Source organism: Anser brachyrhynchus, assembly GCF_964034855.1.
Source record: "Anser brachyrhynchus genome assembly, chromosome: W".
Lineage (NCBI taxonomy): Eukaryota > Metazoa > Chordata > Aves > Anseriformes > Anatidae > Anser > Anser brachyrhynchus.
Window position 1 is genome coordinate 3,857,038 of NC_137704.1, and position 25,578 is coordinate 3,882,615.

The window sequence follows — 25,578 nt, forward strand, 5'->3', positions numbered from 1 at the left end:
CATCAGGAAAGTAAAGAGTTGAGAGGGAACAAAGAAGGGTGATTCAGGAGACACCTTAAACAGGGACATGAAGAACAGGAACAGGGACAGGCTAACAGAGCAGGGAGAAACAAAAAACAGCATATGGGAGGGTCTCGTTGGCATATGCTGGACCCACAAACAAGGACTCCAGGAGTTGGAGGGGCAGCCAGAGCCCCCCGGCTGGGCAGCACTCAGTGCCTGCCTCTCCCAGGGACTGTTTTACAAAGATTGTTAAAGATAGACTTAGTATTCCTGGGAGTTTTTCTCTGTGTTTTAGTTTGTGTTGATCCTGCCTTCTTAATTTGTGTTACTCGCGCTTTCTTAAGTTAATGAAGAAGGGGAAGATGTGGGAGTGTGGCCATGGGGGTCGGCAAGCCCCATGGTTGGTGATAACATCCGACTCTTAAGGATGAGACCATCAGGAATTTAAAGAGCTGAGAGGGAACAAAGAAGGGTGATTCAGGTGACACCCTCTTGTCTGGGGTGGCTAGTTCTCCAGCCATTAATGCATGGAAGTGGCTGGGTGTTTGCTGTTGCCGGGCAAAGTTGTTGACCAATGACTACTTAGTGGAAAGGTACTGCTGTGAGGCGGAAGTTATAGGAAGGGAGCCTTTCCTGAATAAGGGATAGAATGAAGTTGTGCCCTCACTCTGAGAGATGAAGTTATGCCCTCAGTAAGAGAGAGTTCAAGTTATGTCATCAATAAAGAGGTAGCAGTTACAGATCCTGAAAGAACCCCGTTGTCCGTGCGGTCTTTACGCCACAAATCGCCCCCCAACAGGGACATGAAAACGAACAGGGACGAGAAGAAAACAAACAGGGAAATGAAGAACAGGAACAGAGACAGGCAAACAGAACAAGGACAAAAACAAAAAAGGAATGAATAGGGACAGGCAAACGGAACAGGAAAAAAAAAAAAAGGAATTAATAGGTACAGGCTAACAGAACACGGACGAACAAAAAGAGCTTATGGGAGGGTCACGCTGGCTTACGCAGGACCCACAAAAAAGGACTCCAGGAGTTGGAGGGGCAGCCAGAGCCCCCCGTCTGGGCAGCACTCAGTTCCTGCCTCTCCCAGGGATGGTTTTACAAAGGTTGTTAAAGATAGACTTAGTATGCCTGGCAGTTTTTCTCTGTGTTTTAGTTTGTGTTGATCCTGCCTTCTAAATTTGTGTTAATCGTGCTTTCTTATTTTAATAAAGAAGGGGGAGATGTGGGAGTGTGGCCATGGGGGTCGAAAAGCCCCATGGTTGGTGATAACATCCGACTCTTAAAGATGAGGCCATCAGGAAAGGAAAGCCTTGAGAGGGAACAAAGAAGGGTGATTCAGGAGACACCTTAAGCAGGGACATGAAGAACAGGAACAGGGATAGTCTAACAGAACAGGGACGAAAACAAAAAGGGAATGAATAGGGACAGGCTATCAGAACAGGGACAAACAAAAAACAGCGTATGGGAGGGTCTCGCTGGCATAGGCAGGACCCACAAACAAGGACTCCAGGAGTTGGAGGGGCAGCCAGAGCCCCCCGGCTGGGCAGCACTCAGTGCCTGCCTCTCCCAGGGATGGTTTTACAAAGGTTGTTAAAGATAGACTTAGTATGCCTGGCAGTTTTTCTCTGTGTTTTAGTTTCTGTTGATCCTGCCTTCTTAATTTGTGTTAATCGCGCTTTCTTATGTTAATAAAGAAGGGGAAGATGTGGGAGTGTGGCCATGGGGGTCGACAAGCCCCTTGGTTTGTGATAACATCGGACTCGTAAAGTAGAGACCACCAGGAAAGTAAAGCCTTGCGAGGGAACAAAGAAGGGTGATTCAGGAGACACCTTAAACAGGGACATGAAGAACAGGAACAGGGACAGGCTAACAGAGCAGGGAGAAACAAAAAACAGCATATGGGAGGGTCCCACTGGCATAGGCAGGACCCACAAACAAGGACTCCAGGAGTTGGAGGGGCAGCCAGAGCCCCCCGGCTGGGCAGTACTCAGTGCCTGCCTCTCCCAGGGATGGTTTTACAAAGGTTGTTAAAGATAGACTTAGTATGCCTGGCAGTTTTTCTCTGTGTTTTAGTTTGTGTTGATCCTGCCTTCTTAATTTGTGTTAATCGCGCTTTCTTAAGTTAATAAAGAAGGGGAAGATGTGGGAGTGTGGCCATGGGGGTCGACAAGCCCCATGGTTGGTAATAATATCCGACTCTTAAGGATGAGACCATCAGGAATTTAAAGAGTTGAGAGGGAACAAAGAAGGGTGATTCAGGTGACACCTTGTTGTCTGGGGTGGCTTGTTCTCCAGCCATTAAAGCATGGAAGTTGCTGGGTGTTTGCTGTTGCCGGGCAAAGTTGTTGACCAATGACTAGTTAGTGGAAAGGTACTGCTGTGAGGCAGAAGTTATAGGAAGGGAGCCTTTCCTGAATAAGGGATAGAATGAAGTTGTGCCCTCACTCTGAGAGATGAAGTTATGCCCTCAGTAAGAGAGAGTTCAAGTTATGTCATCAATAATGAGGTAGCAGTAACAGATCCTGAAAGAACCGCGTTGTCCGTGCGGTCTTTACGCCACAAATCGCCCCCCAACAGGGACATGAAAACTAACAGGGACCAGAAGAAAACAAACAGGGACATGAAGAAGAGGAACAGGGACAGGCAAACAGAACAGGGGCAAAAACAAAAAAGGAATGAATAGGGACAGGCAAACGGAACAGGGACAAAAACAGAAAAGGAATGATCAGGTACAGGCTAACAGAACAGGGATGACCAAAAAGAGCATATGGGAGGGTCACGATGGTTTACGCAGGACCCCCAAACAAGGACTCCAGGAGTTGGAGGGGCAGCCTAAGCCCCCCAGCTGGGCAGCACTCAGTGCCTGCCTCTCCCAGGGATGGGTTTACAAAGGTTGTTAAAGATAGACTTAGTATGCCTGGCAGTTTTTCTCTGTGTTTTAGTTTGTGCTGATCCTGCCTTCTTAATTTGTGTTAATCGCGCTTTCTTATGTTAATAAAGAAGGGGAAGATGTGGGAGTGTGGCCATGGGGGTCGACAAGCCCCATGGTTGGTGATAACATCAGACTCTTAATAACGAGACCATCAGGAAAGTAAAGCCTTGAGAGGGAACAAAGAAGGGTGATTCAGGAGACACCTTAAAAAGGGACATGAAGAACAGGAACAGGGACAGGCTAACGGAGCAGGGAGAAACAAAAAACAGCATATGGGAGGGTCCCACTGGCATATGCTGGACCCAAAAACAAGGACTCCAGGATTTGGAGGGGCAGCCAGAGCCCCCGGCTGGGCAGCACTCAGTGCCTGCCTCTCCCAGGGATGGGGTTACAAAGTTTGTTAAAGATGGAATTAGTATGCCTGGCAGTTTTTCTCTGTATTTTAGTTTGTGTTAATAGTGCTTTCTTAATTTGTGTTACTCTTGCTTTCTTAATTTCTGTTAATTGCGCCTTCTTAATTTGTGTTAAACCTGCTTTCTTAATTTGTGTTAATCGAGCTCTTTTATGTTAATAAAGAAGGGGGAGATGTGGGAGCATGGCCATGGGGGTCGACAAGTCCCATGGTTGGTGATAACAACCGACTCTTAAAGATGAGGCCATCAGGAAAGTAAAGAGTTGAGAGGGAACAAAGAAGGGTGATTCAGGAGACACCTTAAACAGGGACATGAAGAACAGGAACAGGGACAGGCTAACAGAGCAGGGAGAAACAAAAATCAGCATATGGGAGGGTCCCACTGGCATAGGCAGGACCCACAAACAAGGACTCCAGGAGTTGGAGGGGCAGCCAGAGCCCCCCAGCTGGGCAGCACTCAGTGCCTGCCTCTCCCAGGGACGGGGTTACAAAGTTTGTTAATGATGGAATTAGTATGCCTGGCAGTTTTTCTCTGTATTTTAGTTTGTGTTAATAGTGCTTTCTTAATTTGTGTTACTCTTGCTTTCTTAATTTCTGTTAATCGCGCCTTCTTAATTTGTGTTAAACCTGCTTTCTTAATTTGTGTTAATCGAGCTCTTTTATGTTAGTAAAGGAGGGGGAGATGTGGGAGCCTGGCCATGGGGTTAGACAAGCCCCATGGTTGGTGATAAGATCTGACTAATAAAGTAGAGACCATCAGGAAAGTAAAGCCTTGAGAGGGAACAAAGAAGGGTGATTCAGGAGACACCTTAAACAGGGACATGAAGAACAGGAACAGGGATAGTCTAACAGAACAGGGACGAAAACAAAAAAGTAATGAATAGGGACAGGCTATCAGAACAGGGACAAACAAAAAACAGCGTATGGGAGGGTCTCGCTGGCATAGGCAGGACCCACAAACAAGGACTCCAGGAGTTGGAGGGGCAGCCAGAGCCCCCCAGCTGGGCAGCACTCAGTGCCTGCCTCTCCCAGGGATGGGGTTACAAAGTTTGTTAAAGATGGAATTAGTATGCCTGGCAGTTTTTCTCTGTGTTTTAGTTTGTGTTGATCCTGCCTTCTTAATTTGTGTTAATCGCGCTTTCTTATGTTAATAAAGAAGGGGAAGATGTGGGAGTGTGGCCATGGTGGTCGACAAGCCCCATGGTTGGTGGTAACATCAGACTCTTAATGATGAGACCATCAGGAAAGTAAAGAGTTGAGAGGGAACAAAGAAGGGTGATTCAGGAGACACCTTAAAAAGGGACATGAAGAACAGGAACAGGGACAGGCTAACGGAGCAGGGAGAAACAAAAAACAGCATAGGGGAGGGTCTCACTGGCATATGCTGGACCCAAAAACAAGGACTCCAGGAGTTGGAGGGGCAGCCAGAGCCCCCCGGCTGGGCAGTACTCACTGCCTGCCTCTCCCAGGGATGGTTTTACAAAGATTGTTAAAGATAGACTTAGTATGCCTGGCAGGTTTTCTCTGTGTTTTAGTTTGTGTTGATCCTGCCTTCTTAATTTGTGTTAATCGCGCTTTCTTATGTTAATAAAGAAGGGGAAGATGTGGGAGTGTGGCAATGGGGGTAGACAAGCCCCATGGTTGGTGATAACATCGGACTCTTAAGGATGAGACCATCAGGAATTTAAAGAGTTGAGAGGGAAAAAAGAAGGGTGATTCAGGTGACACCTTCTTGTCTGGGGTGGCTAGTTCTCCAGCCATTAATGCATGGAAGTGGCTGGGTGTTTGCTGTTGCCGGGCAAAGTTGTTGACCAATGACTAGTTAGTGGAAAGTTACTGCTGTGAGGCGGAAGTTATAGGAAGGGAGCCTTTCCTGAATAAGGGATAGAATGAAGTTGTGCCCTCACTCTGAGAGATGAAGTTATGCCCTCAGTAAGAGAGAGTTCCAGTTATGTCATCAATAAAGAGGTAGCAGTTACAGATCCTGAAAGAACCCCGTTGTCCGTGCGGTCTTTACGCCACAAATCGCCCCCCAACAGGGACATGAAAACGAACAGGGACGAGAAGAAAACAAAGAGGGACATGAAGAACAGGAACAGGGACAGGCTAACAGAACAGGGACAAAAACAAAAAAGGAATGAATAGGGACAGGCAAACGGAACAGGGAAAAAAAAAAAAAAAGAATGAATAGGTACAGGGTAACAGAACAGGGACGAACAAAAAGAGCTTATGGGAGGGTCACGCTGGCTTATGCAGGACCCACAAACAAGGACTCCAGTAGTCGGAGGGGCAGCCAGAGCCCCCCGGCTGGGCAGTACTCAGTGCCTGCCTCTCCCAGGGATGGTTTTACAAAGGTTGTTAAAGATAGACTTAGTATGCCTGGCAGCTTTTCTCTGTGTTTTAGTTTGTGCTGATCCTGCCTTCTTAATTTGTGTTAATTGCGCTTTCTTATTTTAATAAAGAAGGGGAAGATGTGGGAGTGTGGCCATGGGGGTCGACAAGCCCCATGGTTGGTGATCACATCCGACTATTAAAGTAGAGACCATCAGGAAAGTAAAGAGTTGAGAGGGAACAAAGAAGGGTGATTCAGGAGACACCATAAACAGGGACATGAAGAACAGGAACAGGGATAGTCTAACAGAACAGGGACAAAAACAAAAAAGGAATGAATAGGGACAGGCTATCAGAACAGGGACAAACAAAAAAAAGCGTATGGGAGGGTCTCGCTGGCATAGGCAGGACCCACAAACAAGGACTCCAGGAGTTGGAGGGGCAGCCAGAGCTCCCCGGCTGGGCAGCACTCAGTGCCTGCCTCTCCCAGGGATGGGGTTACAAAGTTTGTAAAAGATGGAATTAGTATGCCTGGCAGTTTTTCTCTGTATTTTAGTTTGTGTTAATAGTGCTTTCTTAATTTGTGTTACTCTTGCTTTCTTAATTTCTGTTAATCGCGCCTTCATAATTTGTGTTAAACATGCTTTCTTAATTTGTGTTAATCGAGCTCTTTTATGTTAATAAAGAAGGGGGAGAAGTGGGAGCATGGCCATGGGGGTCGACAAGTCCCATGGTTGGTGATAACATCCGACTCTTAAAGATGAGACCATCAGGAAAGGAAAGCCTTGAGAGGGAACAAAGAAGGGTGATTCAGGAGACACCTTAAACAGGGACATGAAGAACAGGAACAGGGACAAGCTAACGGAGCAGGGAGAAACAAAAAACAGCATATGGGAGGGTCCCACTGGCATATGCTGGACCCACAAACAAGGACTCCAGGAGTTGGAGGGGCAGCCAGAGCCCCCCGGCTGGGCAGCACTCAGTGCCTGCCTCTCCCAGGGATGGTTTTACAAAGGTTGTTAAAGATAGACTTAGTATGCCTGGCAGTTTTTCTCTGTGTTTTAGTTTGTGTTGATCCTGCCTTCTTAATTTGTGTTAATCGCGCTTTCTTAAGTTAATAAAGAAGGGGAAGATGTGGGAGTGTGGCCATGGGGGTCGACAAGCCCCATGGTTGGTAATAATATCCGACTCTTAAGGATGAGACCATCAGGAAAGTAAAGCCTTGAGAGGGAACAAAGAAGGGTGATTCAGGAGACACCTTAAAAAGGGACATGAAGAACAGGAACAGGGACAGGCTAACAGAGCAGGGAGAAACAAAAAACAGCATATGGGAGGGTCCCACTGGCATATGCTGGACCCAAAAACAAGGACTCCAGGAGTTGGAGGGGCAGCCAGAGCCCCCCAGCTGGGCAGCACTCAGTGCCTGCCTCTCCCAGGTATGGGGTTACAAAGTTTGTTAAAGATGGAATTAGTATGCCTGGCAGTTTTTCTCTGTATTTTAGTTTGTGTTAATAGTGCTTTCTTAATTTGTGTTACTCTTGCTTTCTTAATTTCTGTTAATCGCGCCTTCTTAATTTGTGTTAAACCTGCTTTCTTAATTTGTGTTAATCGAGCTCTTTTATGTTAATAAAGAAGGGGGAGATGTGGGAGCATGGCCATGGGGGTCGACAAGTCCCATGGTTGGTGATAACAACCGACTCTTAAAGATGAGGCCATCAGGAAAGTAAAGAGTTGAGAGGGAACAAAGAAGGGTGATTCAGGAGACACCTTAAACAGGGACATGAAGAACAGGAACAGGGACAGGCTAACAGAGCAGGGAGAAACAAAAATCAGCATATGGGAGGGTCCCACTGGCATAGGCAGGACCCACAAACAAGGACTCCAGGAGTTGGAGGGGCAGCCAGAGCTCCCCGGCTGGGCAGCACTCAGTGCCTGCCTCTCCCAGGGATGGGGTTACAAAGTTTGTAAAAGATGGAATTAGTATGCCTGGCAGTTTTTCTCTGTATTTTAGTTTGTGTTAATAGTGCTTTCTTAATTTGTGTTACTCTTGCTTTCTTAATTTCTGTTAATCGCGCCTTCATAATTTGTGTTAAACATGCTTTCTTAATTTGTGTTAATCGAGCTCTTTTATGTTAATAAAGAAGGGGGAGATGTGGGAGCGTGGCCATGGGGGTCGACAAGTCCCATGGTTGGTGATAACATCCGACTCTTAAAGATGAGACCATCAGGAAAGGAAAGCCTTGAGAGGGAACAAAGAAGGGTGATTCAGGAGACACCTTAAACAGGGACATGAAGAACAGGAACAGGGACAAGCTAACGGAGCAGGGAGAAACAAAAAACAGCATATGGGAGGGTCCCACTGGCATATGCTGGACCCACAAACAAGGACTCCAGGAGTTGGAGGGGCAGCCAGAGCCCCCCGGCTGGGCAGCACTCAGTGCCTGCCTCTCCCAGGGATGGTTTTACAAAGGTTGTTAAAGATAGACTTAGTATGCCTGGCAGTTTTTCTCTGTGTTTTAGTTTCTGTTGATCCTGCCTTCTTAATTTGTGTTAATCGCGCTTTCTTATGTTAATAAAGAAGGGGAAGATGTGGGAGTGTGGCCATGGGGGTCGACAAGCCCCATGGTTGGTAATAATATCCGACTCTTAAGGATGAGACCATCAGGAATTTAAAGAGTTGAGAGGGAACAAAGAAGGGTGATTCAGGAGACACCTTAAACAGGGACATGAAGAACAGGAACAGGGACAGGCTAACAGAGCAGGGAGAAACAAAAAAGAGCATATGGGAGGGTCCCACTGGCATAGGCAGGACCCACAAACAAGGACTCCAGGAGTTGGAGGGGCAGCCAGAGCCCCCCGGCTGGGCAGTACTCAGTGCCTGCCTCTCCCAGGGATGGTTTTACAAAGGTTGTTAAAGATAGACTTAGTATGCCTGGCAGTTTTTCTCTGTGTTTTAGTTTGTGTTGATCCTGCCTTCTTAATTTGTGTTAATCGCGCTTTCTTAAGTTAATAAAGAAGGGGAAGATGTGGGAGTGTGGCCATGGGGGTCGACAAGCCCCATGGTTGGTAATAATATCCGACTCTTAAGGATGAGACCATCAGGAAAGTAAAGCCTTGAGAGGGAACAAAGAAGGGTGATTCAGGAGACACCTTAAAAAGGGACATGAAGAACAGGAACAGGGACAGGCTAACAGAGCAGGGAGAAACAAAAAACAGCATATGGGAGGGTCCCACTGGCATATGCTGGACCCAAAAACAAGGACTCCAGGAGTTGGAGGGGCAGCCAGAGCCCCCCAGCTGGGCAGCACTCAGTGCCTGCCTCTCCCAGGAATGGGGTTACAAAGTTTGTTAAAGATGGAATTAGTATGCCTGGCAGTTTTTCTCTGTATTTTAGTTTGTGTTAATAGTGCTTTCTTAATTTGTGTTACTCTTGCTTTCTTAATTTCTGTTAATCGCGCCTTCTTAATTTGTGTTAAACCTGCTTTCTTAATTTGTGTTAATCGAGCTCTTTTATGTTAATAAAGAAGGGGGAGATGTGGGAGCATGGCCATGGGGGTCGACAAGTCCCATGGTTGGTGATAACAACCGACTCTTAAAGATGAGGCCATCAGGAAAGTAAAGAGTTGAGAGGGAACAAAGAAGGGTGATTCAGGAGACACCTTAAACAGGGACATGAAGAACAGGAACAGGGACAGGCTAACAGAGCAGGGAGAAACAAAAATCAGCATATGGGAGGGTCCCACTGGCATAGGCAGGACCCACAAACAAGGACTCCAGGAGTTGGAGGGGCAGCCAGAGCTCCCCGGCTGGGCAGCACTCAGTGCCTGCCTCTCCCAGGGATGGGGTTACAAAGTTTGTAAAAGATGGAATTAGTATGCCTGGCAGTTTTTCTCTGTATTTTAGTTTGTGTTAATAGTGCTTTCTTAATTTGTGTTACTCTTGCTTTCTTAATTTCTGTTAATCGCGCCTTCATAATTTGTGTTAAACATGCTTTCTTAATTTGTGTTAATCGAGCTCTTTTATGTTAATAAAGAAGGGGGAGTTGTAGGAGTGTGGCCATGGGGGTCGACAAGTCCCATGGTTGGTGATAACATCGGACTCTTAAAGTAGAGACCATCAGGAAAGTAAAGCCTTGAGAGGGAACAAAGAAGGGTGATTCAGGAGACACCTTAAGCAGGGACATGAAGAACAGGAACAGGGACAGCCTAACAGAACAGGGACAAAACAAAAAAGGAATGAATAGGGACATGCTATCAGAACAGCGACAAACAAAAAACAGCGTATGGGAGGGTCTCGCTGACATAGGCAGGACCCACAAACAAGGACTCCAGGAGTTGGAGGGGCAGCCAGAGCTCCCGGCTGGGCAGCACTCAGTGCCTGCCTCTCCCAGGGACAGTTTTACAAAGATTGTTAAAGATAGACTTAGTATGCCTGGCAGTTTTTCTCTGTGTTTTAGTTTGTGTTGATCCTGCCTTCTTAATTTGTGTTAATCGCGCTTTCTTATGTTAATAAAAAAGGAGGAGATGTGGGAGTGTGGCCATGGGGGTCGTCAAGCCCCATGGTTGGTAATAACATAGGACTCTTAAGGATGAGACCATCAGGAATTTAAAGAGTTGAGAGGGAACAAAGAAGGGTGATTCAGGTGACACCTTGTTGTCTGGGGTGGCTTGTTCTCCAGCCATTAAAGCATGGAAGTTGCTGGGTCTTTGGTGTTGTCGGGCAAAGTTGTTGACCAATGACTAGTTAGTGGAAAGTTACTGCTGTGAGGCGGAAGTTATAGGAAGGGAGCCTTTCCTGAATAAGGGATAGAATGAAGTTGTGCCCTCACTCTGAGAGATGAAGTTATGCCTTCAGTAAGAGAGAGTTCAAGATATGTCATCAATAAAGAGGTAGCAGTTACAGATCCTGAAAGAACCCCGTTGTCCGTGCGGTCTTTACGCCACAAATCGCCCCCCAACAGGGACATGAAAACGAACAGGGACGAGAAGAAAACAAACAGGGGAATGAAGAACAGGAACAGAGACAGGCAAACAGAACAAGGACAAAAACAAAAAAGGAATGAATAGGGACAGGCAAACGGAACAGGGACAAAAACAGAAAAGGAATGAATAGGTACAGGCTAACAGAACAGGGACGAACAAAAAGAGGGTAAGGGAGGGTCACGTTGGCTTACGCAGGACCCCCAAACAAGGACTCCAGGAGTTGGAGGGGCAGCCAGAGCCTTCCAGCTGGGCAGCACTCAGTGCCTGCCTCTCCCAGGGATGGGGTTACAAAGTTTGTAAAAGATGGAATTAGTATGCCTGGCAGTTTTTCTCTGTATTTTAGTTTGTGTTAATAGTGCTTTCTTAATTTGTGTTAATTGCGCTTTCTTATGTTAATAAAGAAGGGGAAGATGTGGGAGTGTGGCCATGGGGGTCGACAAGCCCCATGGTTGGTGATAACATCGGACTCTTAAGGATGAGACCATCAGGAATTTAAAGAGTTGAGAGGGAACAAAGAAGGGTGATTCAGGTGACACCTTCTTGTCTGGGGTGGCTAGTTCTCCAGCCATTAATGCATGGAAGTGGCTGGGTGTTTGCTGTTGCCGGGCAAAGTTGTTGACCAATGACTAGTTAGTGGAAAGGTACTGCTGTGAGGCGGAAGTTATAGGAAGGGAGCCTTTCCTGAATAAGGGATAGAATGAAGTTGTGCGCTCACTCTGAGAGATGAAGTTATGCCCTCAGTAAGAGAGAGTTCAAGTTATGTCATCAATAAAGAGGTAGCAGTTACAGATCCTGAAAGAACCCCGTTGTCCGTGCGGTCTTTACGCCACAAATCGCCCCCCAACAGGGACAAGAAAACGAACAGGGACGAGAAGAAAACAAACAGGGACATGAAGAACAGGAACAGGGACAGGCTAACAGAACAGGGATAAAAACAAAAAAGGAATGAATAGGGACAGGCAAACGGAACAGGAAAAAAAAAAAAAAGGAATGAATCGGTACAGGCTAACAGAACAGGGACGAACAAAAAGAGCTTATGGGAGGGTCACGCTGGCTTACGCAGGACCCCCAAACAAGGACTCCAGGAGTTGGAGGGGCAGCCAGAGCCCCCCGGCTGGGCAGCACTCAGTGCCTGCCTCTCCCAGGGATGGTTTTACAAAGGTTGTTAAAGATAGACTTAGTATGCCTGGCAGTTTTTCTCTGTGTTTTAGTTTGTGCTGATCCTGCCTTCTTAATTTGTGTTAATTGTGCTTTCTTATGTTAATAAAGAAGGGGAAGATGTGGGAGTGTGGCCATGGGGGTCGACAAGCCCCATGGTTGGTGATAACGTTGGACTCTTAATGATGAGACCATCAGGAAAGTAAAGAGTTGAGAGGGAACAAAGAAGGGTGATTCAGGAGACACCATAAACAGGGACATGAAGAACAGGAACAGGGATAGTCTAACAGAACAGGGACAAAAACAAAAAAGGAATGAATAGGGACAGGCTATCAGAACAGGGACAAACAAAAAACAGCATATGGGAGGGTCTCGCTGGCATAGGCAGGACCCACAAACAAGGACTCCAGGAGTTGGAGGGGCAGCCAGAGCTCCCCGGCTGGGCAGCACTCAGTGCCTGCCTCTCCCAGGGATGGGGTTACAAAGTTTGTTAAAGATGGAATTAGTATGCCTGGCAGTTTTTCTCTGTATTTTAGTTTGTGTTAATAGTGCTTTCTTAATTTGTGTTACTCTTGCTTTCTTAATTTGTGTTAATCGCGCCTTCATAATTTGTGTTAAACCTGCTTTCTTAATTTGTGTTAATCGAGCTCTTTTATGTTAATAAAGAAGGGGGAGTTGTAGGAGTGTGGCCATGGGGGTCGACAAGTCCCATGGTTGGTGATAACATCTGACTCTTAAAGATGAGGCCATCAGGAAAGTAAAGAGTTGAGAGGGAACAAAGAAGGGTGATTCAGGAGACACCTTAAACAGGGAAATGAAGAACAGGGACAGGCTAACAGAGCAGGGAGAAACAAAAAACAGCATATGGGAGGGTCCCACTGGCATATGCTAGACCCACAAACAAGGACTCCAGGATTTGGAGGGGCAGCCAGAGCCCCCCGGCTGGGCAGCACTCAGTGCCTGCCTCTCCCAGGGATGGGGTTACAAAGTTTTTAAAAGATGGAATTAGTATGCCTGGCAGTTTTTCTCTGTGTTTTAGTTTGTGTTGATCCTGCCTTCTTAATTTGTGTTAATCGCGCTTTCTTAAGTTAATGAAGAAGGGGAAGATGTGGGAGTGTGGCCATGGGGGTCGACAAGCCCCATGGTTGGTGATAACATCCGACTATTAAAGTAGAGACCATCAGGAAAGTACACCCTTGAGAGGGAACAAAGAAGGGTGATTCAGGAGACACCTTAACCAGGGACATGAAGAACAGGAACAGGGATAGTCTAACAGAACAGGGACAAAAACAAAAAAGGAATGAATAGGGACATGCTATCAGAACAGGGACAAACAAAAAACAGCGTATGGGAGGGTCTCGCTGGCATAGGCAGGACCCACAAACAAGGACTCCAGGAGTTGGAGGGGCAGCCAGAGCCCCCCGGCTGGGCAGCACTCAGTGCCTGCCTCTCCCAGGGTTGGGGTTACAAAGTTTGTAAAAGATGGAATTAGTATGCCTGGCAGTTTTTCTCTGTGTTTTAGTTTGTGTTGATCCTGCCTTCTTAATTTGTGTTACTCGCGCTTTCTTAAGTTAATGAAGAAGGGGAAGATGTGGGAGTGTGGCCATGGGGGTCGGCAAGCCCCATGGTTGGTGATAACATCCGACTCTTAAGGATGAGACCATCAGGAATTTAAAGAGCTGAGAGGGAACAAAGAAGGGTGATTCAGGTGACACCCTCTTGTGTGGGGTGGCTAGTTCTCCAGCCATTAATGCATGGAAGTGGCTGGGTGTTTGCTGTTGCCGGGCAAAGTTGTTGACCAATGACTAGTTAGTGGAAAGGTACTGCTGTGAGGCGGAAGTTATAGGAAGGGAACCTTTCCTGAATAAGGGATAGAATGAAGTTGTGCCCTCACTCTGAGAGATGAACTTATGCCCTCAGTAAGAGAGAGTTCAAGTTATGTCATCAATAAAGAGGTAGCAGTTACAGATCCTGAAAGAACCCCGTTGTCCGTGCGGTCTTTACGCCACAAATCGCCCCCCAACAGGGACAAGAAAACGAACAGGGACGAGAAGAAAACAAACAGGGACATGAAGAACAGGAACAGGGACAGGCTAACAGAGCAGGGAGAAACAAAAAAGAGCATATGGGAGGGTCCCACTGGCATATGCTGGACCCACAAACAAGGACTCCAGGAGTTGGAGGGGCAGCCAGAGCCCCCCGGCTGGGCAGTACTCAGTGCCTGCCTCTCCCAGGGATGGTTTTACAAAGGTTGTTAAAGATAGACTTAGTATGCCTGGCAGTTTTTCTCTGTGTTTTAGTTTGTGTTGATCCTGCCTTCTTAATTTGTGTTAATTGTGCTTTCTTATGTTAATAAAGAAGGGGAAGATGTGGGAGTGTGGCCATGGGGGTCGACAAGCCCCTTGGTTTGTGATAACATCGGACTCGTAAAGTAGAGACCACCAGGAAAGTAAAGCCTTGCGAGGGAACAAAGAAGGGTGATTCAGGAGACACCTTAAGCAGGGACATGAAGAACAGGAACAGGGACAGGCTAACAGAACAGGGACAAAACAAAAAAGGAATGAATAGGGACATGCTATCAGAACAGGGGCAAACAAAAAACAGCGTATGGGAGGGTCTCGCTGGCATAGGCAGGACCCACAAACAAGGACTCCAGGAGTTGGAGGGGCAGCCAGAGCCCCCCAGCTGGGAAGCACTCAGTGCCTGCCTCTCCCAGGGATGGGGTACAAAGTTTGTTAAAGATGGAATTAGTATGCCTGGCAGTTTTTCTCTGTATTTTATTTTGTGTTAATAGTGCTTTCTTAATTTGTGTTACTCTTGCTTTCTTAATTTCTGTTAATCGCGCCTTCATAATTTGTGTTAAACCTGCTTTCTTAATTTGTGTTAATCGAGCTCTTTTATGTTAATAAAGAAGGGGGAGTTGTGGGAGCATGGCCATGGGGGTCGACAAGTCCCATGGTTGGTGATAACATCCGACTCTTAAAGATGAGGCCATCAGGAAAGTAAAGAGTTGAGAGGGAGCAAAGAAGGGTGATTCAGGAGACACCTTAAACAGGGACATGAAGAACAGGAACAGGGATAGTCTAACAGAGCAGGGAGAAACAAAAAACAGCATATGGGAGGGTCTCGTTGGCATATGCTGGACCCACAAACAAGGACTCCAGGAGTTGGAGGGGCAGCCAGAGCCCCCCGGCTGGGCAGCACTCAGTGCCTGCCTCTCCCAGGGACGGTTTTACAAAGATTGTTAAAGATAGACTTAGTATTCCTGGGAGTTTTTCTCTGTGTTTTAGTTTGTGTTGATCCTGCCTTCTTAATTTGTGTTACTCGCGCTTTCTTAAGTTAATGAAGAAGGGGAAGATGTGGGAGTGTGGCCATGGGGGTCGGCAAGCCCCATGGTTGGTGATAACATCCGACTCTTAAGGATGAGACCATCAGGAATTTAAAGAGCTGAGAGGGAACAAAGAAGGGTGATTCAGGTGACACCCTCTTGTGTGGGGTGGCTAGTTGTCCAGCCATTAATGCATGGAAGTGGCTGGGTGTTTGCTGTTGCCGGGCAAAGTTGTTGACCAATGACTACTTAGTGGAAAGGTACTGCTGTGAGGCAGAAGTTATAGGAAGGGAGCCTTTCCTGAATAAGGGATAGAATGAAGTTGTGCCCTCACTCTGAGAGATGAAGTTATGCCCTCAGTAAGAGAGAGTTCAAGTTGTGTCATCAATAAAGAGGTAGCAGTTACAGATCCTGAAAGAACCCCGTTGTCCGTGCGGTCTTTACGCCACAAATCGCCCCCCAACAAGGACATGAAAACGAACAGGGACGAGAAGAAAACAAACAGGGAAATGAAGAACAGGAACAGAGACAGGCAAACAGAACAAGGACAAAAACAAAAAAGGAATGAATAGGGACAGGCAAACGGAACAGGAAAAAAAAAAAAAGGAATTAATAGGTACAGGCTAACAGAACAGGGACGAACAAAAAGAGCTTATGGGAGGGTCACGCTGGCTTACGCAGGACCCACAAACAAGGACTCCAGGAGTTGGAGGGGCAGCCAGAGCCCCCCGTCTGGGCAGCACTCAGTTCCTGCCTCTCCCAGGGATGGTTTTACAAAGGTTGTTAAAGATAGACTTAGTATGCCTGGCAGTTTTTCTCTGTGTTTTAGTTTGTGTTGATCCTGCCTTCTAAATTTGTGTTAATCGTGCTTTCTTATTTTAATAAAGAAGGGGGAGATGTGGGAGTGTGGCCATGGGGGTCGACAAGCCCCATGGTTGGTGATAACATCCGACTCTTAAGGATGAGACCATCAGGAATTTAAAGAGTTGAGAGGGAACAAAGAAGGGTGATTCAGGTGACACCTTCTTGTCTGGGGTGGCTAGTTCTTCAGCCATTAATGCATGGAAGTGGCTGGGTGTTTGCTGTTGCCGGGCAAAGTTGTTGACCAATGACTAGTTAGTGGAAAGGTACTGCTGTGAGGCGGAAGTTATAGGAAGGGAGCCTTTCCTGAATAAGGGATAGAATGAAGTTGTGCGCTCACTCTGAGAGATGAAGTTATGCCCTCAGTAAGAGAGAGTTCAAGTTATGTCATCAATAAAGAGGTAGCAGTTACAGATCCTGAAAGAACCCCGTTGTCCGTGCGGTCTTTACGCCACAAATCGCCCCCCAACAGGGACAAGAAAACGAACAGGGACGAGAAGAAAACAAACAGGGACATGAAGAACAGGAACAGGGACAGGCTAACAGAACAGGGATAAAAACAAAAAAGGAATGAATAGGGACAGGCAAACGGAACAGGAAAAAAAAAAAAAAGGAATGAATCGGTACAGGCTAACAGAACAGGGACGAACAAAAAGAGCTTATGGGAGGGTCACGCTGGCTTACGCAGGACCCCCAAACAAGGACTCCAGGAGTTGGAGGGGCAGCCAGAGCCCCCCGGCTGGGCAGCACTCAGAGCCTGCCTCTCCCAGGGATGGTTTTACAAAGGTTGTTAAAGATAGTCTTAGTATGCCTGGCAGTTTTTCTCTGTGTTTTAGTTTGTGTTGATCCTGCCTTCTAAATTTGTGTTAATTGTGCTTTCTTATGTTAATAAAGAAGGGGAAGATGTGAGAGTGTGGCCATGGGGGTCGACAAGCCCCATGGTTGGTGATAACATTGGACTCTTAATGATGAGACCATCAGGAAAGTAAAGAGTTGAGAGGGAACAAAGAAGGGTGATTCAGGAGACACCATAAACAGGGACATGAAGAACAGGAACAGGGATAGTCTAACAGAACAGGGACAAAAACAAAAAAGGAATGAATAGGGACAGGCTATCAGAACAGGGACAAACAAAAAACAGCGTATGGGAGGGTCTCGCTGGCATAGGCAGGACCCACAAACAAGGACTCCAGGAGTTGGAGGGGCAGCCAGAGCTCCCCGGCTGGGCAGCACTCAGTGCCTGCCTCTCCCAGGGATGGGGTTACAAAGTTTGTTAAAGATGGAATTAGTATGCCTGGCAGTTTTTCTCTGTATTTTAGTTTGTGTTAATAGTGCTTTCTTAATTTGTGTTACTCTTCCTTTCTTAATTTCTGTTAATCGTGCCTTCTTAATTTGTGTTAAACCTGCTTTCTTAATTTGTGTTAATCGAGCTCTTTTATGTTAATAAAGAAGGGGGAGTTGTAGGAGTGTGGCCATGGGGGTCGACAAGTCCCATGGTTGGTGATAACATCTGACTCTTAAAGATGAGGCCATCAGGAAAGTAAAGAGTTGAGAGGGAACAAAGAAGGGTGATTCAGGAGACACCTTAAACAGGGACATGAAGAACAGGGACAGGCTAACAGAGCAGGGAGAAACAAAAATCAGCATATGGGAGGGTCCCACTGGCATAGGCAGGACCCACAAACAAGGACTCCAGGAGTTGGAGGGGCAGCCAGAGCCCCCCAGCTGGGCAGCACTCAGTGCCTGCCTCTCCCAGGGACGGGGTTACAAAGTTTGTTAAAGATGGAATTAGTATGCCTGGCAGTTTTTCTCTGTATTTTAGTTTGTGTTAATAGTGCTTTCTTAATTTGTGTTACTCTTGCTTTCTTAATTTCTGTTAATCGCGCCTTCTTAATTTGTGTTAAACCTGCTTTCTTAATTTGTGTTAATCGAGCTCTTTTATGTTAATAAAGGAGGGGGAGATGTGGGAGCCTGGCCATGGGGTTAGACAAGCCCCATGGTTGGTGATAAGATCTGACTAATAAAGTAGAGACCATCAGGAAAGTAAAGCCTTGAGAGGGAACAAAGAAGGGTGATTCAGGAGACACCTTAAACAGGGACATGAAGAACAGGAACAGGGATAGTCTAACAGAACAGGGACGAAAACAAAAAAGTAATGAATAGGGACAGGCTATCAGAACAGGGACAAACAAAAAACAGCGTATGGGAGGGTCTCGCTGGCATAGGCAGGACCCACAAACAAGGACTCCAGGAGTTGGAGGGGCAGCCAGAGCCCCCCAGCTGGGCAGCACTCAGTGCCTGCCTCTCCCAGGGATGGGGTTACAAAGTTTGTTAAAGATGGAATTAGTATGCCTGGCAGTTTTTCTCTGTGTTTTAGTTTGTGTTGATCCTGCCTTCTTAATTTGTGTTAATCGCGCTTTCTTATGTTAATAAAGAAGGTGAAGATGTGGGAGTGTGGCCATGGGGGTCGACAAGCCCCATGGTTGGTGGTAACATCAGACTCTTAATGATGAGACCATCAGGAAAGTAAAGAGTTGAGAGGGAACAAAGAAGGGTGATTCAGGAGACACCTTAAAAAAGGACATGAAGAACAGGAACAGGGACAGGCTAACGGAGCAGGGAGAAACAAAAAACAGCATAGGGGAGGGTCTCACTGGCATATGCTGGACCCAAAAACAAGGACTCCAGGAGTTGGAGGGGCAGCCAGAGCCCCCCGGCTGGGCAGCACTCAGTGCCTGCCTCTCCCAGGGATGGTTTTACAAAGATTGTTACAGATAGACTTAGTATGCCTGGCAGGTTTTCTCTGTGTTTTAGTTTGTTTTGATCCTGCCTTCTTAATTTGTGTTAATTGCGCTTTCTTATGTTAATAAAGAAGGGGAAGATGTGGGAGTGTGGCAATGGGGGTAGACAAGCCCCATGGTTGGTGATAACATCGGACTCTTAAGGATGAGACCATCAGGAATTTAAAGAGTTGAGAGGGAACAAAGAAGGGTGATTCAGGTGACACCTTCTTGTCTGGGGTGGCTAGTTCTCCAGCCATTAATGCATGGAAGTGGCTGGGTGTTTGCTGTTGCCGGGCAACGTTGTTGACCAATGACTAGTTAGTGGAAAGGTACTGCTGTGAGGCGGAAGTTATAGGAAGGGAGCCTTTCCTGAATAAGGGATAGAATGAAGTTGTGCCCTCACTCTGAGAGATGAAGTTATGCCCTCAGTAAGAGAGAGTTCAAGTTATGTCATCAATAAAGAGGTAGCAGTTACAGATCCTGAAAGAACCCCGTTGTCCGTGCGGTCTTTACGCCACAAATCGCCCCCCAACAGGGACAAGAAAACGAACAGGGACGAGAAGAAAACAAACAGGGGCATGAAGAACAGGAAGAGGGACAGGCTAACAGAACAAGGACAAAAACAAAAAAAAATGAATAGGGACAGGCAAACGGAACAGGGACAAAAACAGAAAAGGAATGAATAGGTACAGGCTAACAGAACAGGGACGAAAAAAAGAGGGTAAGGGAGGGTCACGCTGGCTTACGCAGGACCCCCAAACAAGGACTCCAGGAGTTGGAGGGGCAGCCAGAGCCCCCCAGCTGGGCAGCACTCAGTGCCTGCCTCTCCCAGGGATGGGGTTACAAAGTTTGTAAAAGATGGAATTAGTATGCCTGGCAGTTTTTCTCTGTGTTTTAGTTTGTGTTAATAGTGCTTTCTTAATTTGTGTTACTCTTGCTTTCATAATTTCTGTTAATCGCGCCTTCTTAATTTGTGTTAAACCTGCTTTCTTAATTTGTGTTAATCGAGCTCTTTTATGTTAATAAAGCAGGGGGAGATGTGGGAGCATGGCCATGGGGGTCCACAAGTCCCATGGTTGGTGATAACATCCAACTCTTAAAGATGAGGCCATCAGGAAAGTAAAGAGTTGAGAGGGAACAAAGAAGGGTGATTCAGGAGACACCTTAAACAGGGACATGAAGAACAGGAACAGGGACAGGCTAACGGAGCAGGGAGAAACAAAAAACAGCATATGGGAGAGTCCCACTGGCATATGCTGAACCCACAAACAAGGACTCCAGGAGTTGGAGGGGCAGCCAGAGCCCCCCAGCTGGGCAGCACTCAGGTCCTGCCTCTCCCAGGGACGGGGTTACAAAGTTTGTTAAAGATGAAATTAGTATGCCTGGCAGTTTCTCTCTGTGTTTTAGTTTGTGTTGATCCTGCCTTCTTAATTTGTGTTAATCGCGCTTTCTTATGTTAATAAAGAAGGGGAAGATGTGGGAGTGTGGCCATGGGGGTCGACAAGCCCCTTGGTTTGTGATAACATCGGACTCTTAAAGTAGAGACCACCAGGAAAGTAAAGCCTTGACAGGGAACAAAGAAGGGTGATTCAGGAGACACCTTAAGCAGGGACATGAAGAACAGGAACAGGGACAGGCTAACAGAGCAGGGAGAAACAAAAAACAGCATATGGGAGGGTCCCACTGGCATATGCTGGACCCACAAACAAGGACTCCAGGAGTTGGAGGGGCAGCCAGAGCCCCCCGGCTGGGCAGCACTCAGTGCCTGCCTCTCCCAGGGATGGTTTTACAAAGATTGTTAAAGATAGACTTAGTATGCCTGGCAGTTTTTCTCTGTGTTTTAGTTTGTGTTGATCCTGCCTTCTTAATTTGTGTTAATTGCGCTTTCTTATGTTAATAAAGAAGGGGAAGATGTGGGAGTTTGGCCATGGGGGTCGACAAGCCCCATGGTTGGTGATAACATCGGACTCTTAAGGATGAGACCATCAGGAATTTAAAGAGTTGAGAGGGAACAAAGAAGGGTGATTCAGGTGACACCTTCTTGTCTGGGGTGGCTAGTTCTCCAGCCATTAATGCATGGAAGTGGCTGGGTGTTTGCTGTTGCCGGGCAAAGTTGTTGACCAATGACTAGTTAGTGGAAAGGTACTGCTGTGAGGCGGAAGTTATAGGAAGGGAGCCTTTCCTGAATAAGGGATAGAATGAAGTTGTGCGCTCACTCTGAGAGATGAAGTTATGCCCTCAGTAAGAGAGAGTTCAAGTTATGTCATCAATAAAGAGGTAGCAGTTACAGATCCTGAAAGAACCCCGTTGTCCGTGCGGTCTTTACGCCACAAATCGCCCCCCAACAGGGACAAGAAAACGAACAGGGACGAGAAGAAAACAAACAGGGACATGAAGAACAGGAACAGGGACAGGCTAACAGAACAGGGATAAAAACAAAAAAGGAATGAATAGGGACAGGCAAACGGAACAGGAAAAAAAAAAAAAAGGAATGAATCGGCACAGGCTAACAGAACAGGGACGAACAAAAAGAGCTTATCGGAGGGTCACGCTGGCTTACGCAGGACCCCCAAACAAGGACTCCAGGAGTTGGAGGGGCAGCCAGAGCCCCCCGGCTGGGCAGCACTCAGTGCCTGCCTCTCCCAGGGATGGTTTTACAAAGGTTGTTAAAGATAGACTTAGTATGCCTGGCAGTTTTTCTCTGTGTTTTAGTTTGTGTTGATCCTGCCTTCTAAATTTGTGTTAATTGTGCTTTCTTATGTTAATAAAGAAGGGGAAGATGTGGGAGTGTGGCCATGGGGGTCGACAAGCCCCATGGTTGGTGATAACATTGGACTCTTAATGATGAGACCATCAGGAAAGTAAAGAGTTGAGAGGGAACAAAGAAGGGTGATTCAGGAGACACCATAAACAGGGACATGAAGAACAGGAACAGGGATAGTCTAACAGAACAGGGACAAAAACAAAAAAGGAATGAATAGGGACAGGCTATCAGAACAGGGACAAACAAAAAACAGCATATGGGAGGGTCTCGCTGGCATAGGCAGGACCCACAAACAAGGACTCCAGGAGTTGGAGGGGCAGCCAAAGCTCCCCGGCTGGGCAGCACTCAGTGCCTGCCTCTCCCAGGGATGGGGTTACAAAGTTTGTTAAAGATGGAATTAGTATGCCTGGCAGTTTTTCTCTGTATTTTAGTTTGTGTTAATAGTGCTTTCTTAATTTGTGTTACTCTTGCTTTCTTAATTTCTGTTAATCGCGCCTTCATAATTTGTGTTAAACCTGCTTTCTTAATTTGTGTTAATCGAGCTCTTTTATGTTAATAAAGAAGGGGGAGTTGTAGGAGTGTGGCCATGGGGGTCGACAAGTCCCATGGTTGGTGATAACATCGGACTCTTAAAGATGAGGCCATCAGGAAAGTAAAGAGTTGAGAGGGAACAAAGAAGGGTGATTCAGGAGACACCTTAAACAGGGACATGAAGAACAGGGACAGGCTAACAGAGCAGGGAGAAACAAAAAACAGCATATGGGAGGGTCCCACTGGCATATGCTAGACCCACAAACAAGGACTCCAGGAGTTGGAGGGGCAGCCAGAGCCCCCCGGCTGGGCAGCACTCAGTGCCTGCCTCTCCCAGGGATGGGGTTACAAAGTTTTTAAAAGATGGAATTAGTATGCCTGGCAGTTTTTCTCTGTGTTTTAGTTTGTGTTGATCCTGCCTTCTTAATTTGTGTTAATCGCGCTTTCTTAAGTTAATGAAGAAGGGGAAGATGTGGGAGTGTGGCCATGGGGGTCGACAAGCCCCATGGTTGGTGATAACATCCGACTATTAAAGTAGAGACCATCAGGAAAGTACACCCTTGAGAGGGAACAAAGAAGGGTTATTCAAAAGACACCTTAACCAGGGACATGAAGAACAGGAACAGGGATAGTCTAACAGAACAGGGACAAAAACAAAAAAGGAATGAATAGGGAAAGGCTATCAGAACAGGGACAAACAAAAAACAGCGTATGGGAGGGTCTCGCTGGCATAGGCAGGACCCACAAACAAGGACTCCAGGAGTTGGAGGGGCAGCCAGAGCCCCCCGGCTGGGCAGCACTCAGTGCCTGCCTCTCCCAGGGTTGGGGTTACAAAGTTTGTAAAAGATGGAATTAGTATGCCTGGCAGATTTTCTCTGTGTTTTAGTTTGTGTTGATCCTGCCTTCTTAATTTGTGTTACTCGCGCTTTCTTAAGTTAATGAAGAAGGGGAAGATGTGGGAGTGTGGCCATGGGGGTCGGCAAGCCCCATGGTTGGTGATAACATCCGACTCTTAAGGATGAGACCATCAGGAATTTAAAGAGCTGAGAGGGAACAAAGAAGGGTGATTCAGGTGACACCCTCTTGTGTGGTGTGGCTAGTTCTCCAGCCATTAATGCATGGAAGTGGCTGGGTGTTTGCTGTTGCCGGGCAAAGTTGTTGACCAATGACTAGTTAGTGGAAAGGTACTGCTGTGAGGCGGAAGTTATAGGAAGGGAACCTTTCCTGAATAAGGGATAGAATGAAGTTGTGCCCTCACTCTGAGAGATGAAGTTATGCCCTCAGTAAGAGAGAGTTCAAGTTATGTCATCAATAAAGAGGTAGCAGTTACAGATCCTGAAAGAACCCCGTTGTCCGTGCGGTCTTTACGCCACAAATCGCCCCCCAACAGGGACAAGAAAACGAACAGGGACGAGAAGAAAACAAACAGGGACATGAAGAACAGGAACAGGGACAGGCTAACAGAGCAGGGAGAAACAAAAAAGAGCATATGGGAGGGTCCCACTGGCATATGCTGGACCCACAAACAAGGACTCCAGGAGTTGGAGGGGCAGCCAGAGCCCCCCGGCTGGGCAGTACTCACTGCCTGCCTCTCCCAGGGATGGTTTTACAAAGGTTGTTAAAGATAGACTTAGTATGCCTGGCAGTTTTTCTCTGTGTTTTAGTTTGTGTTGATCCTGCCTTCTTAATTTGTGTTAATTGTGCTTTCTTATGTTAATAAAGAAGGGGAAGATGTGGGAGTGTGGCCATGGGGGTCGACAAGCCCCTTGGTTTGTGATAACATCGGACTCGTAAAGTAGAGACCACCAGGAAAGTAAAGCCTTGCGAGGGAACAAAGAAGGGTGATTCAGGAGACACCTTAAGCAGGGACATGAAGAACAGGAACAGGGACAGGCTAACAGAACAGGGACAAAACAAAAAAGGAATGAATAGGGACATGCTATCAGAACAGGGGCAAACAAAAAACAGCGTATGGGAGGGTCTCGCTGGCATAGGCAGGACCCACAAACAAGGACTCCAGGAGTTGGAGGGGCAGCCAGAGCCCCCCAGCTGGGAAGCACTCAGTGCCTGCCTCTCCCAGGGATGGGGTACAAAGTTTGTTAAAGATGGAATTAGTATGCCTGGCAGTTTTTCTCTGTATTTTATTTTGTGTTAATAGTGCTTTCTTAATTTGTGTTACTCTTGCTTTCTTAATTTCTGTTAATCGCGCCTTCATAATTTGTGTTAAACCTGCTTTCTTAATTTGTGTTAATCGAGCTCTTTTATGTTAATAAAGAAGGGGGAGTTGTGGGAGCATGGCCATGGGGGTCGACAAGTCCCATGGTTGGTGATAACATCCGACTCTTAAAGATGAGACCATCAGGAAAGTAAAGAGTTGAGAGGGAGCAAAGAAGGGTGATTCAGGAGACACCTTAAACAGGGACATGAAGAACAGGAACAGGGACAGGCTAACAGAGCAGGGAGAAACAAAAAACAGCATATGGGAGGGTCTCGTTGGCATATGCTGGACCCACAAACAAGGACTCCAGGAGTTGGAGGGGCAGCCAGAGCCCCCCGGCTGGGCAGCACTCAGTGCCTGCCTCTCCCAGGGACGGTTTTACAAAGATTGTTAAAGATAGACTTAGTATTCCTGGGAGTTTTTCTCTGTGTTTTAGTTTGTGTTGATCCTGCCTTCTTAATTTGTGTTACTCGCGCTTTCTTAAGTTAATGAAGAAGGGGAAGATGTGGGAGTGTGGCCATGGGGGTCGGCAAGCCCCATGGTTGGTGATAACATCCGACTCTTAAGGATGAGACCATCAGGAATTTAAAGAGCTGAGAGGGAACAAAGAAGGGTGATTCAGGTGACACCCTCTTGTGTGGGGTGGCTAGTTGTCCAGCCATTAATGCATGGAAGTGGCTGGGTGTTTGCTGTTGCCGGGCAAAGTTGTTGACCAATGACTACTTAGTGGAAAGGTACTGCTGTGAGGCGGAAGTTATAGGAAGGGAGCCTTTCCTGAATAAGGGATAGAATGAAGTTGTGCCCTCACTCTGAGAGATGAAGTTATGCCCTCAGTAAGAGAGAGTTCAAGTTATGTCATCAATAAAGAGGTAGCAGTTACAGATCCTGAAAGGACCCCGTTGTCCGTGCGGTCTTTACGCCACAAATCGCCCCCCAACAGGGACATGAAAACGAACAGGGACGAGAAGAAAACAAACAGGGAAATGAAGAACAGGAACAGAGACAGGCAAACAGAACAAGGACAAAAACAAAAAAGGAATGAATAGGGACAGGCAAACGGAACAGGAAAAAAAAAAAAGGAATTAATAGGTACAGGCTAACAGAACAGGGACGAACAAAAAGAGCTTATGGGAGGGTCACGCTGGCTTACGCAGGACCCACAAACAAGGACTCCAGGAGTTGGAGGGGCAGCCAGAGCCCCCCGTCTGGGCAGCACTCAGTTCCTGCCTCTCCCAGGGATGGTTTTACAAAGGTTGTTAAAGATAG